The following is a 15,145-nucleotide window of genomic DNA, read 5'->3' as shown; positions in this document are numbered from 1 at the left end:
CTCATCCATTGCTGGTGGGAATGCAATCTTGTGCAACCACTTTGGAAATCAGTGTTTCGGTTTCTCAGGAAATTCGGGATCAACCTACCCCTGGACCCAGCAATACCACTCTTGGGAATATACCCAAGAGATGCCCTATCATATGACAAAAGCATTTGTTCAACTATGTTCATAGCAGTATTATTTGTAATAGCCAGAACCTGGAAACAACCTAGATGCCCTTCAATGGAAGAATGGATGAAGAAAGTGTGGAATATATACACATTAGAGTACTATGCTGCGGTAAAAAACAATGACTTCTCAAATTTTGCATGCAAATGGATGGAAATAGAAAACACTATCCTGAGCGAGGTAACCCAGACACAAAAAAGATGAACATGGGATATACTCACTTATAATTGGTTTCTAGCTATAATTAAAGGTCACGGAGTGTAAACCTCGTGAACCTAAAGAAGCTAAAGAAGAAGGTGAACTCAAGAAAAAACATATAGTTATCCTCTTGGCTAAGAACCTTCATCTGGTGATGGATGGAGATAGAGACAGAGACCCACACTGGAGCAGTGGACTGAGTTCCCAAGGTCCCAATGAGGAGCAGATGGAGGGAGAACACGAGCAAGGATGTCAGGACCACAGGGGGTGCACCCACCCACTAAGAGAGTGGGGCTGATCTATTGGGAGCTCACCAAGCCCAGCTGGACTGTGACTCAAAAAGCATGGGATAAAACTGGACTCTCTGATCATGGCGAACAATGAGGACTGATGAGAAGCCAAGGTCAATGGCAAGGGGTTTTGATCCTACTTCATGTTCCGGCTTGGTGGGAGCCTAGCCAGTTTGGATATTCACCTTCCTAGACATGGATGAAGGGGGGAGGACCTTGGACTTTACACAGGGCAGGGAACCCTGACTGCTCTTTGGATTGGAGAGGGAGGGGGAGAGGAGTGGGGGGAGGGGGAGAAGAGTGGGGGGAGGGGGAGGGAAATGGAGGCTGGGAGGAGGCGGAAACTTTTTTTTTTCCTATTCTCAATAAAAAAAAGAAAGAAAAAAAGAATAACTCTAAAAAAATTTATTCTATACATTTTAATTAAAAGATGTTTCATCTTGGTTCCCTCTTCACTCCATCCCTTTTCAGATGCTTCCCTTCCAAAAACTGCTTCCTTAATAAGTGTGTTTGAATAAGCATGCTGAAATATATGAATACAGCCTGCGGCGTTCATTTTTATTGGTTTTATTACATAGTTGCAGGACTAATGATATTGTCACACAGAACAGTAAAGAAATTATGCATTAGTCACAAAGACGAGGACTCAAACTTTTAAGTCGAGGATCACTATTAAAAGTGTGTTTCAGTAAGAGGCCTTGCAGATGTTCATAAATTCACATCCAAGGTCTTTTCGTTTTAAGCAGCAAACATGACAGTGGAGTAGTCTCTTTTCTATTAAACTGAAAAAAAAATTAAATAACCTGACTCAAAGTAATCTGAGTCAATCACTAGACTCATACGTATAAAACAATCACTTGACTCATACTTATAAAACAAGACCTTTCCATCTACAGAAACAGAAAAGAAAATAATTAATCACATCTATGGAAATCAAAACCTAACTGCTTCCTGTATCATCACATTACGCAAATTCTGAGACTCTTAATGATATTCTGGGCTCTCATAGACGGAGGAAGCCCCATGTTTCAGTCTCTTCCATCCCTATCACACACAGATTTCCATCCCAATTCTAGACAACTACAGATCTCCTTGTCATCCTACAGACCAAAAAATCTACCACAGCTTCAGACCAAAAAATCTACCACAGCTTCAGGAGTCCACTGTAGTCATTAACTTCTCAGGGCTTTTCCAGAGCTGTTTCAAACCAGTTACCACATCATCAGTTCTCCATGAGCCCTTCAATCTTGGACTGGCAGTCAAGATACCAAAGCAGAAGAATCCCAGCAAAGCCCAGTGTGGAGTCTACCTAGAAAGCAAGCAAGGGTAGTTTCTATTCCTTCAACCTACACTGACTCTACTTTTTACCGGACAGCTTATCGACTTTGAGAGGATGCGAAGGGGGAAATGAAGAAAGCCAGCATGAGGCCTGAAGGAGATGTGAAAGGACAGGTGAATACAGAAGAGGACCTGCTTTCCCCAGGACACTAGAGCTGCTGACATGTCTCTGAGTCCCAGGACCACTTCCCTGGAGTCTCTACTGTCTGGGTCATCTAGTCATAACCTCCAGGAGATGGTGCACAGGGTGGAGTCTGATGAAGTGCTCTAATTCCCAGCCTTATAGTTACTGTTCTTGCCTCAAACAGCATGAACTGCTATCAGTCAAGTGACAAGGACACTGAAATGTGAGCAGGGAAGGGACAGAAAGATATGTACCCCATCTAATCAGCAGCCTGGCAAAGTCTTCTCCTTATCCCCTACCCTCACACATCCTGAGAGCACACGACTATAGAAATGTTGTGAGCTTGAATTTCAAGGCAACTGGGACTCATATCTCCCACAGCTCAGACCTTGGGGTTCACATGCCTCATAGAAAAAGACATCTTCAGCAATTGGGGTGAGATTGTATACAGGTGTATAGGCTTGCTCTGGGTCGGGATACAGTTCCCTGAGCCCACAACAGTCTTATCTATTATTGGAGCCTGACTCCACACCCCACTATACACTCAGTCCTTGGATGATGTTGAAACCCTCAAACTCCAGCCTCTGCTTCCTAAATTATGTGATCACAGGTATGGGACACCATGTCTGGCTTTGGTGACTTCTTATTCAACTTGACAGTGTCAGGGCTCACATGTGGAACATGTAAGAACATTTGCAAACTAAAAAGTGAGTAAAAAGAACATTTGTAAAAAACAGTCATGGGTTGAACACACTGTATCCAGAGTCAGGAAGCAGGCAGTGATGAATTTTGGTCATTATTATGTAACTCATTATTACCAAATCCATGGAATAGAATGGTGTTATAACTTCCAGAAGGAAGAAGAGTCTTCTCATCTCAACGAACTTAATATGCAAGCTAATCTCTCATAAGCACATCCATAGAATAACATGATCTAGATAAGCTTTCAAAGGCATGCCACCAGTATTGTTCCTTGGCTGATTCAATATCTTATGAGGTTGAAAATCAATATTAACCATCACACAAAATTAATAAAGTTTGCTGTGTAGGATGCCTATGTAGACAGGGACAATATTCCTTTTTTTTTTTTTTTTTGCAATAACACAAATACCAATGAGCCATGTTTGAAGGCAAGGTAAAAGCCTTTTGAGTATGAACTTACGCTTTCCCAGATGTAAGCAGCATTTTTTCCGATGAAATCAAGAGCAGGATTAAGAACTTTATGTACAGTAAGGCACCGTACATAACTCTTCTGATCCATGCTTTTACCTTAGCAAGACAGAATACTACCCAAGCCACTTTAGGAACTGATCTATGATTTTGTTACTAAAACAAGGAGATAGAGAGACAAAAACAGAGTGTGTTTCCTTCAGCATCTTTGAGACAGAGACTCTAGTTTGCTATCACATATTCATAAGTTACAGAACTTTCGCTGTCTGCCTTTTATCTTGCCTTAAGGTCATTATAAGCATGCATTGTTGCAATTTGCTTTATAATGCAGTAGTAAAGGGATAGGTACCAGCTCAGTTCTTTATCTGTTACCCAATTATCTCACCCCAACTGTTTATTAAGTAGAGATTTTTAGAGTAAGTCTTACTTTCTAACCCTGTCTGGCCTGGAACCTAGTATGTAGTAGATAGTTTAGGCCTGGAAATTGCAGAGATCCACATGTCTCTGTCTCATGCGACCACACCTGGCTCAAGAGATGTTTAGCATGGATTTAGCACAGGTATTAATAGAAAGAAAGAACTTTTGGAAAGCATGGTCGTGTAAGGGAGAGCCACACCTAAAAATTGACACAAAGCCCTGTATACAGTTCTGTTAACTATGTAAGTACCACTTCAATGGTTTCTATAGGTCTCTTCTCTCTCTCTCTCTCTCTCTCTCTCTCTCTTTCTCTCTCTCTCTCTCTCTTTCTCTCTCTCTCTCACACACACACACACACACACACACACACACACACACTAAATAACTAAGAGTGCAGGAGGTTAAGAACAGTATCTCTTATTCATTTCAGGTGTCACCACAGGTCCCCGTCAATTTATTCTCAGAAATGAATGTAGCCAAGCACTGTAGAAGAGCCTGGGAAATCTCCTTGAATTTAAGCCAGCTTATTCCATATAGTGATAAGAGGACACAACTTAAGTTACACACACACGCATGCAAATATAGTTGAACATAATTTTGTTTTGTTGTTTGAGACAGGATCTAATTAGAAAGTTCTAGCTGTCCAAGAACTCACTATGTATAAACAGCTTAATGAATTATATATATTGAATATTTTAAAACAAATTCCAGGAAATATTTCATTCTATACTGTTGTATCACTATTCAGAACATGGCAGCTTTCTAGAAAAGAAGGAACCTCCAAGCAATTTTGTTTATATTTAATTAGATTTCAAGAGGTCTTGAAGTGGGGGAAATTTTACACTGTTTACATTCTTAGGTTGTTTCCTCCCATCCAATTATTCTATAAATCAATATTACTTTTTTCTTGAACTTTTAAAACCAGGAACATTTAAACTAGTTTGTTTGTAAACTGAACTGTTTGCACATTTTGTTTTATGCTAAGACTCCAATTGCGGAGGCTAAAACAATACCCTTAGTAAAGTAAATATTCCAGCTACCAGTAACCAAATGAATTTTCAAGAATGCTTTTTTTCTAATGGTTAAGACATTTTCAAGAATTTCATTGAAATTTCTGGAATATCATTTTTTTTAAAGTTTGCTGGGAAAAAATAAAAGATTATTGATATACAATTATTGTATTATTTGTTATGCTATCAACATTTTGAGTTAAATAGCTGCTATTATATGTTATGTGAAATCACAAATGACTACACTGGAGTACTAGGTTTCCTAAAATAGCACATGAGGAGCAACAACACAAATCTATATGTAATACAATTGTATCAAGAGCAAAATAACAGTGTTCTCATAATAATTTCTCTCTAATGGGTAATGAATCATGTACTGACTTAGTTAGAGTTTCTATTGCTGCAAAGACATCATGACTATGGTAACTCTTATAAAGGGAAAACATTTAATTGTGATGGCTTATATTTTTAGAGGTTTAGTCCATGATCATCATAGTGCAACATGGTGGTGTGCAGGCAGACATGGTGCTGGAGAAGGAGCTGGCATTGTACAACTTAATACACGGGCAAAAGGCAGTGGTCTGGGACACTGGGTATGGCTTGAGCATAAATGAGACCTCAAAGCCCACCCACAGAGTGACAAACTTCCTCTATCAAGGCCATATATACTAAAACAAAGACATACTTCCTAGTAGTCCCTTGGATTTTCTGGGGCCTAATTCCATTCAGACTACCACAAGCAACTAACCATTAGTGTTCACAAGGAAGAATGATATATTCTCCTGTGTGAGGAAACAATGAACATGTACTGCTGAGAAAGACTAAAAGTGTGCTTGTTTCCATATCATAATTTATAATTATCATGAGATTTTCAGTGTGGCCACCAAAGGCACCATGATTGATTATATGATGCATTCAACTTATATTTAACCAAATGTGGGAATGACAACCTTGCTACTTGTGCTCCAATTGGACACAGAGGAAGTGAGGAACTTCTTTAACACTTGTATTTTCTTGATATGTCTGTTTTAATAAGTCTGCTTGCAATAACTTGTAGAGGGTAAGCTTTTATTTTTCCCATTTTCTTCATTTACCCAGAAAATCCATACCACTATTAATTCCAAGACATCTTCCAGTATTATTTAAATATGGCCAAACACATGAATCAGCAGCAGTATTGTAAAGAGTGCAGTGAAAACATACATGTCTCCTGCAGCTATGCTGCCCCCAAACCTAAACCCATCCAGCTGCCATCCAAACAACTTGCCTCAACCTGCCCCCAAACCCACCTATCCTCCTGCAACCTCTGTGGAACTCTGAAACTCAGCTTGCTCCAATACTTAGGGGACTTAAGTGGTGAGTGAACAGTCACATATCTGGACCTCCCCAGTGGGACAAAACCCCAGGCCCCTCCCCCAACTCCCTCAGCTTCTCTAGCCAGCCAGCAGGGTGTTTCCTGCAGCCAGTCTCCCCCAAAACCCAAATCCAGCAGCCATTCAAACTACTAGCTACACCCCACCCCCAAATACCCCTATCCTCCTGCAACTTCTGTGGAACTCTGAAACACAGCTTGCTTCAATACTGAGGGGACTTAAGAGGTGACTGAACAGTAGTCACATGCCAGGATGCCCCACTCTCTAGGATCTCCCCAGTGGAACAAACCCCGAGCCCCTCCCCCAACTCCCTTGGCTTTTCTAGCCAGCCAGCAGGGAGTTTCCTGCCCCTAGGATTCCCCCAAAACAAAACCCATCCACTGGACCCCCCAAGCTACTAGCCACACCCTGCCTAAGTGCTGAGAGCTTGCTATAATACTGCAGGGATAAAGAGCTTGCCACAGCACTGAGGGGATTAAGAGAGACCAAGAGAGCAAACCAGGAGAGAAGACCAAGAGAGAAGGCATATAGGGACCTCAGAGGCTTTCTGAGACAGACAATGACAGTACCCAGATCAAGAAAAACTCCCAAACTTTCAGACAGCCACTGTAAGGATTGGACCAAGGTGCAAAGAAACTGCAGAACTCATTTGTAGGAAGAGATGGGTAGGCACAAATGCAAGAGTTCCTCCAACAACCTAAAAAACAACATGGTAACACCAGAACCCAGCGGTCCACAACAGGAAGACTTGATCATCCTAACCCAGAAGAAGTAAAAGAAAATGACTTTAAATGTAACTTTTTGAAAATGATGGAGACTTTTAAAGAGGAAATTAAAAACTCCCTTAAAGAAATGGAGAACACATACAAAAAAATTAGAAGAAATTAACAAATCCCTCAAAAAAAAAAAAAAACAAGAAAAACAATCAAACAGGTGAAGGAAGCAATTCAAGACTTGAAGACTGAAATAGAAGTAATAAAGAAAACACAAACCAAGGGAATTCTGGATATGGAAAATCTGGGTAAACAAACAAGAACTACAGAGACAAGTATAGCTAACAGAATACAAGAGATAGAAGAAAGAATCTCAGGCGCTGAAGATACTATAGAAGAAATAGACGCATCAAATCCAACAAATTCTTAACACAAAATATCCAGGAAATCTGAGACACCATGAAATGGGCCAAACCTAAGAATAATAGGGGTAGAAGAGGGAGAAGAACTTGATGGTGGAGAAATCGGATGCTTAAATAAAATTCCACACTAGCTCGGAACTGAGAGATAGTTATTTATTTAGGGGAAAAACTTACAAATCAGGATTCTCTGCATGAATGGTGGATGGAGATGGTTTCAAAAACAACCCGAAAGAGCAAACAGGATCCACAGGGATGGAGAGAAGGGCCGGACTCGGCAGTGGCATCCAGGTATATAGTGTAAGAGGTCACGCCCCAGTAGGTGGGTAATTACTAGCTGTAAACCTTCCTGCAGCACCTCCCCCTGTTGTTTAAATAAGAGAGTTTTAAACCTAAGACAAAATTATACACAATAAGAACAAATATCCTATTCTAACTAGCTTAAGTCTAGTATAATAAATAACTTGGCCAAACATGAGGAAAATAGCTACACTTATCTAGTCTTTAACTCCATTGAAGATCCAAGAAGGTAAATAATGTTACCTGAGTAAGTAGTAAGTGTGATCAAATAACTTCCAAAACATGTAACAAATCACAGAGACAACTGGCTACCTGTACAATCACCCAAAGTCACATTTGCAACATTGAAGCAACCAACTTTGGCTAAGGCCTAGAATAAATGAAAGTCTATTTTCAAAGGCAAGAAATTTTTCAAAACCATCTTACTCTGTCTTAGCAAGATTTGATAGTCCTCTTTATCCATTTTCGGATACTATGTATTTTGTCAGTGGTTGAGGTATGGGTAATTCCTTGCCCAAAGGCCAGTTTTGCCAAGGAAACAAGCTCCAAGTGGAGTGTCTTTGGTGCTCAACATTCTCTCAGGAATAGATCGGTGTTGCCAGGAGCAATTGTGTCTCACTTCAACAGAACTCTAAGTTATTTAAATATCATTTTTTACAGATCTTTGAAGTGGCTGAGGATTATTTATCTATACAGAATATAATCTCTATGTATTTAAAGAACCTAATTAGTCTAACTATAAGTATGACAAGCATAGATGACTATTGATCTATAATTCTTAATACCTATATAACTTAAAGGTTAAGACAATAAACAACTGTGCAATAAATGAGGACAATGACCTCCAAATGTAAACAATGTATAAGTATCTTGATCAGAGGTAGAAATGTATACTGCAATATGGTAAGTATACATCAATATATAAAAAATGTTTTAAACAGAGGTAGAAGCATGCATGCATATAATATTTAAAATAATTTAACATTGTATCAATATATAAGAATCTATACCAATGTAATTGTCTATAAATAATAACTCACAAACCAATCTATTATTCCATCTACAGCAAGAACTCCAGCTCAAAGGCATAGAAAACTTTCCCATCCTAAAGAAGGATATCCCTATGAAGGTTCAAAAGGCTTACAGAACACCATATAGACCGGATAAAAAAATCCCCTTGCCATATAATAATCAAAACACAAACATACAGAATAAAGAAAGAATATTAAGAGCTGCAAAGGAAGAAGGTCAAGTAACATATAAAGGAATACCTATCAAAATTGCACCTGACTTCTCAATGGAAACCATGAAAGTCAGAAGGTCCTTGATAGATGTTCCGCAGACACTAAGAGATCATGGATGCAAGCCAAGACTACTATACCCAGCAAAGCTTTCATTCACCATCAATGGAGAAAACAAGATTTAAACAATATGTATCCACAAACCCAGCTTTATAGAAAGTACTAGAAGAAAAACTCCAACCCAAGAACCCAAGGAAGTTAACACTACCCACAAAAACACAGGCATCTGACAAACCTTCCCACACCAGCATAATTCAAAGAGAAACACACAAACACTATTACCAAAAAAAAAAAAAAGGGAATTAAAAAACACTGCTCATTAATATTGCTTAATACCAATGGACTCAATTCACTAAAAAAAAAAAAAAAAAAAGGACACAAGCTAAGAGAATGGATACAAAAACAAGATCCAGCCTTCTGCTGTATATAAGAAAAGCACATCAACCTCAAAGAGAGACACTACCTCAGAGTCAAGGGCTGGGAAAAGATTTTTTTCAATAAAATACACCTAAGAAACAAGTGGATGTAGCTATCCTAATATCTAACAAAATTGATTTCAAACTAAAATCAGTCAGAAGAGATGGAGAAGGATACTATATACTCATAACAGGAACATCAAGATGCAGCCTCAATCCTGAACATCTATGATTATAATACAAGAGCACGCAATTAAATAAAAGAAACATTATTAAATCTTATATTGCATATCAAAACCCACACACTAATAGTAGAAGACTTCAACACTCCACTCTCACCAATGGACAGATCAACCAGACAGAAACTTAACAGAGAAATAAGAGAACTAACAGATGTCATGAATCAAATGGACTTAACAGACATCTATAGAACTTTCCACCTAAACACAAAAGGATATATCTTCTTGGCATTTCATGGAACCTTCTCTAAAATTGATCACACACTCGGTAACAAAGCAAACCTCCATAGATAAAAAAAAAATGGAATAACTCCCTAAGTCTTAATGGATCACATAAATTAAAGTTAGAATTTAACAATACTACTCTCAGAATGCCTACAAACTCATGGAAATTGAACAGTGAACTACTGAACCACCCCTGGGTCAAGGAACAAATAACAAAAGAAATTAAAGACTTCCTTCTTGAATTCAACAAAAATGAAGGAACAACATATCCAAACCTATGAAACACTAAGAAAACAGTGCTAAGAGGAAAATTCATAGCACTAACTGCCCACATTAAAACACACACAAACACACACACACACACACACACACACACACACACACACACACAGCTCACATTAGTGATTTAACAGCTCTAGAACAAAAAGAAGAAGGAAGAAGACTAACCCAGGAGGAGTAAATGACAGGAAATACTCAAACTGAGGGCTGAAATCAAAAAATAAAAATAAAGGAAACAATACAAAGAATCAGTGAAACAGCTGGTTCTTTGAGAAAATCAACAAGATAGACAAACCCTTATCCAAACTAATTAAAAGGCCGAGAGAGAACCTCCAAATTAACAAAATCAGAAATGAAAAAAGGGCTATAACAGCAAATACTGAGGAAATTAAGAGAACCATTAGGTCTTACTACAAAATCCTGTACTCCGCAAAATTGAAAATGTAAAAGAAATGGACAATTTTTTTTAGATAGATACCATATACCAAAATTAAGTCGAGACTAGGTGAACAATTTAAATAGACCCATAAACTGCAAGGAAATAGAAGTTGTCATCAAAAACCTCCCAACCAAAAAAAGATCCCAGGGCCGGATGATTTTAGTGAGAATTCTACCAGAACTTCCAAGAAGAGCTAATACCTATACACCTCAAAGCATTCCACATAATAGAAATAGAAGGGATATTGCCAAACTTATTTTAGGAGACTGCAGTTACCCTACTACCAAAAACACAAAAAGACTCAACCAAGAAAGAAAATTGCAGACCAATCTCACTCACGAACATAGATGCAAAAATATCCAATAAAATACTAGCAAACCAAATCCAAGAATACATCAAAAAAAAAAATCATCCACCATGGTCAAGTCGGCTTCATCCCAGAGATGTAGGGCTGGTTCAACATACGAAAATCTATCAGTATAATCCATCACATAAATAAAATGAAAGAAAAAAAAAACAAATGATCATTTCATTAAATGCTCAAAAAGCATGTGACAAAATCCAACACCCCTTTCATGATAAAGGTCTTAGAGAGATCAGGGATACAAGCAACATATTTAAACATAATAAAAATAATATATACCAGGCCAACAGCCAACATCAAATTAAATGGAGAGAAACTCAAAGTGATTCCACTAAAATCAGGAACAAGACAAGGCTGTCCACTCTCTCCATATCTCTTCAACATGGTTCTTCAAGTTTTAGCAATAAGAATGAGACAAGTAAAGGAGATCAAGGGGATTCAAATAGGAAAGGAAGAAGTCAAACTTTCATTATTTGCAGATGATATGATAGTGTATATAAGTGACCCCAAAAAACTATACCAGAGATCTTCTACAGCTGATAAATACCTTCAGTAATGTGGCCTGCAGGATACAAGATCAACTCAAAAAAATTAGTAACCCTCCTATATATAAATGATAAAGAAGCTAAGAGCGAAATGAGAGAAACATCACCTTTCACAATAGCCACAAATAATATAAAATATATTGGGGTAACACTAACCAAGGAAGTGAAAGAACTATTTGACAAGAACTTTAAGTCTTTGAAGAAAGAAACTGAAGAAGATACCCGAAAATGGAAAGATCTCCCAAGCTCTTGGATGGGTAGGATCAACATAGTAAAAATGGCAATTCTACCAAAAGCAATCTATAGATTCAATGCAATCCCCATCAAAATCCCAACACAGAACAATAATCAAGTCATATGGAAAAAACAAACAAACAAACAAACAAAAAACAAAGATAGCCAAAACAATCCTGCACAATAAAGGAACATCCAGAGGAATTACCATCCCTGACATCAAGCTCTATTACTGAGCTACAGTACGGAAAACAGCTTTGTATTGACATTAAAACAGACAGGTTGACCAATGGAATCAAACTGAAGACCCGGATATTAATCCACACACCTATGAACACCTGATTTTTGACAAAGAGGCTAAAATTATACAATGGAAAAAGGAAAGCATCTTCAGCAAATGTTGCTGGCATAACTGGATGTCAACCTGTAGAAGAATGAAAATAGATCCATATCTATCGCCATGCACAAAACTCAAATCCAAAAGGATTAAAGACCTCAATATAAATCCGACCATACTGAACCTGATAGAAGAGAAAGTGGGAAGTAGTCTTAAATGCATGAGAACAGGAGACTGATGGGGAACCTTGTTAGCCAACCATCGTTAAGAGGTGTGTCTCAGTTAAGGTATGACTTCGCTGGGAGCCAGAGTAAAACGCGTGTACCTCCGAGTGCGTGCTCTCTCTGAGCCTTTTCCAGCAGGACATTGCTGTGCTTGGATTTCTCGTTTTCTGTTTCATGAGTTTTCCCCTTATAATAAATAAAATTTAATTGTTTTATCCTTAGGTAGCCTGGTTATTTCTACAGGAGACCACTTCCTAAATATAACCCTAGTAGTTCACACACTAAGAGCAACAATAAATAATATAGATAGAAACTTCAAAATCCTTAGAAGCTCCGGGCAATGGTGGCACACGGCTTTAATCCCAGCTCTCTGTGAGTTTGAGACCAGCCTCGTCTATGGAGTCAATTCCAGAACAGTCAACTCTGCTACACAGAGAAACCCTGTCTCAAAAAATCAAAAAACAAACAAAATCTTTAGCAGCAATACTTACTCTCTAAGACATGCAGTTTTTCTATCTGCTAAAGAAATGCCCAATTTTAAGTAATGAAATATATAATTTACTTAGATCCCATAAATTCAGGAACTAATATTCAGTTGAGATATTGCTCAACATAAAAATGACATCTACTGTGTACTCCAAATATACATTTTCACACTAGTACCTGGAAGATAGGAATGGATATTCTAAGACTGAAGTTCTGTGAAGAGTTTTGTGGAATCTTTACAAAGACACCACAGCCTTCTCACCGACATTATGTGTATTCTTACATTTAATCTTTTTCAGAAATTTAAAGATTCTCTCAAGACTTCCTATTCTTTCTTTTTGAACACAATTTAAAAACAAAACTGTGGATCTAGAAACTATGGATCACTTCTATAATTCCATAATTTGGGAGACTGAGGGAGTAGAGTAACCTCACACAGTAAAGCCTTGTCTCAACAAAAAACAAACATACCCATTATATATACATCTATATGAACTTCAAAGATATACTCTGAAATCTAAAATAGTGAGTTTTATGAGAGTCAGGTAAGTCTCTGTGGGTTTGGGCCAGCCTGGTCTACTTACCAAGATCCATCCGAGCCAGTCTATAATAAAAACCGAAAGCTAAAGCTGAATTAAATANATATTATTTTCTGGTTTCTTTCATTTCTATTGTAAAGAACTATGAAAGAGAAGAGTTATGATACTTGTGGTTTTTTTTTTAATTTTGCTTTAAGAGAACACAGCTACATGGTGTAAGTGAATGACAAACTGATAGCAAATGTCTGTTGTGGAATAAATTTTTGTATACTGTGAAGATGTGTCATTATGATTGATTTAATAAAAAGCTGAGTGGCCAATAGTTAGGCAGGATTTTCAGGCATATAGGGCACTGGGAGGGAGAACAGAAGAGTTGTCACACAGACAGAGAAGAAGCAGCATGGGCAGCACAGAGTAAAAGTAATAAAGCCAGAAGAAAAACAATGCATTGATAAAAATGGGATACTTTAAGTTGTAAGAGTTGGTTACTAACTAGTCCAAGCTATTGGCAGAGTTTTATTAATTAATAATAAGTCACCATGTCATTTAATAGGGAGCTGGAAGTCCTGATGAAAAAAAATCCATCTACAAATGACTAAGTGAGAAAAATGACTTACAAACTGCTTGCAAATGAACTAATCTAGAAGGATAGACATGAAAAGGAAACAAAACCCTACAAGTAGTTATAAGTTCATTTGTGAAAGAAAATAAAAATTAAGGAAAAAATATGTAAGCAACTAAACCACCACTAAGCCCAAGTCCAGTCAAAAATTCTAAGAAAAGTTTCCAAGCAAAAGATCACACTATAGCTTGACTTTCAAGAGGATCACCCAATTCTTGACACATAAGTTCAACCTTTATTGAATGATTAAACAACAGAATTTAGTGATGAACAATTTCAATTGCAAAAGAACTCACACACTCAGTAAATATCAATAAAATTATTTACAGATGTTTTCTTGAGTGAACATTAAGGTAGAATGACAGTGGGTGGTGTGGACCACTGCTGTCTAACAAAGTTCCAGATGAAAGTTGGCAGACTACAATTCTCCATCACCTTTTTACTTTTATTTTTATTGATTTGTACTATGTGTTAAGGAACTTCCTTATGCCTCTTTCTTTGAGAGTTTTGTAAGGGCTTTGAAGGATGAAAAGGGATACAATGGTAGCCTTTTTTTTTTTTCGGAGGAAAAGTATTTATTGTGTAAAAATTCTAACACATTCAAAACTAGGAACAAAACCATCTACCATATATCAACACACAAATTTATCTTCTCCATCCCATAATGGTCACCTCATCTTTATGCCATGACCTTTACATATTGGGTTATTTTAAATCAAGTCCCACACATTGCTCTTTTTAATCCCTTATAATTCTATAATTGGTTAACTTTTAGCTCCTTCTAAACATAAAAACCCAATATAGAACCAGAACATGGTCATATCATAAACTAAAGGGTGAAGGAAGTAGGAGCTTCTGGCTCCCTGAAGACATATGTACAATGGTAGCCTTTTTAACAAAGTCATTCTTTGGAAAACAGACCCACCACTGTGGAACCATTTAGCATGATGACTGCATAAAGGAACCCCATTGTGCACTCCTAATTACAACAGGAACAGAAAGTTAGAGGCTGAGCCTAAAGATGCAAAGCAAACAATCCATCTCCAGTGCATGTGGCAGTAAGGGCAAGAATTCAGTTAATAAGTATTGGGAAATACAAATGGTATGGCACAAAGGCAAAAGATTAAGAAGTCAGATCCTGAAGGAGTTCCGGTCCAGGCACCAGGAGAGACATCACTGGGCCCAGCCTGTTCGGGCTCTAGGACCGAATCCAAATCGGCAGGGCAAACGGGAGGGTGCTAGCTCCTTTGTCCCCACTAGCCTGCCTGCAGCAAGCTAGGTAGGTCCTTTGTTTACGAGACACCTAGCAGCAAGGAGTTCCGAACTCCGCACCAGGAGAGACATCAGGCTTGCATCCACAACCCACCCAGAG

General features: G+C 38.0%; 1 protein-coding gene across 8 annotated transcripts in view; it reads right to left on the bottom strand.

Annotated features, from left to right (window-relative positions):
- Positions 1 to 15,145, bottom strand: part of LOC126490665 (zinc finger protein 120-like) — a 177,396-nt gene that overhangs the window by 19,032 nt on the left and 143,219 nt on the right. Inside the window, exon 2 of one of the 8 annotated variants that reach the window (XM_050125751.1) lies at positions 7,401 to 7,587. The exons of the other annotated variants lie outside the window; for them this stretch is intronic. The gene's annotated coding sequence lies outside the window, so the exon portion shown is untranslated. The remainder of the gene's footprint in view (positions 1 to 7,400; positions 7,588 to 15,145) is intronic. 8 annotated transcript variants of the gene reach the window in all.

This window comes from Alexandromys fortis, unplaced genomic scaffold (assembly GCF_014885135.2).
Source record: "Alexandromys fortis isolate MF-2015 unplaced genomic scaffold, M_Fortis_MF-2015_v1.1 scaffold_184, whole genome shotgun sequence".
In the NCBI taxonomy this organism is placed as follows: Eukaryota; Metazoa; Chordata; class Mammalia; order Rodentia; family Cricetidae; genus Alexandromys; species Alexandromys fortis.
This window is presented reverse-complemented; position numbering and strand designations above follow the sequence as displayed.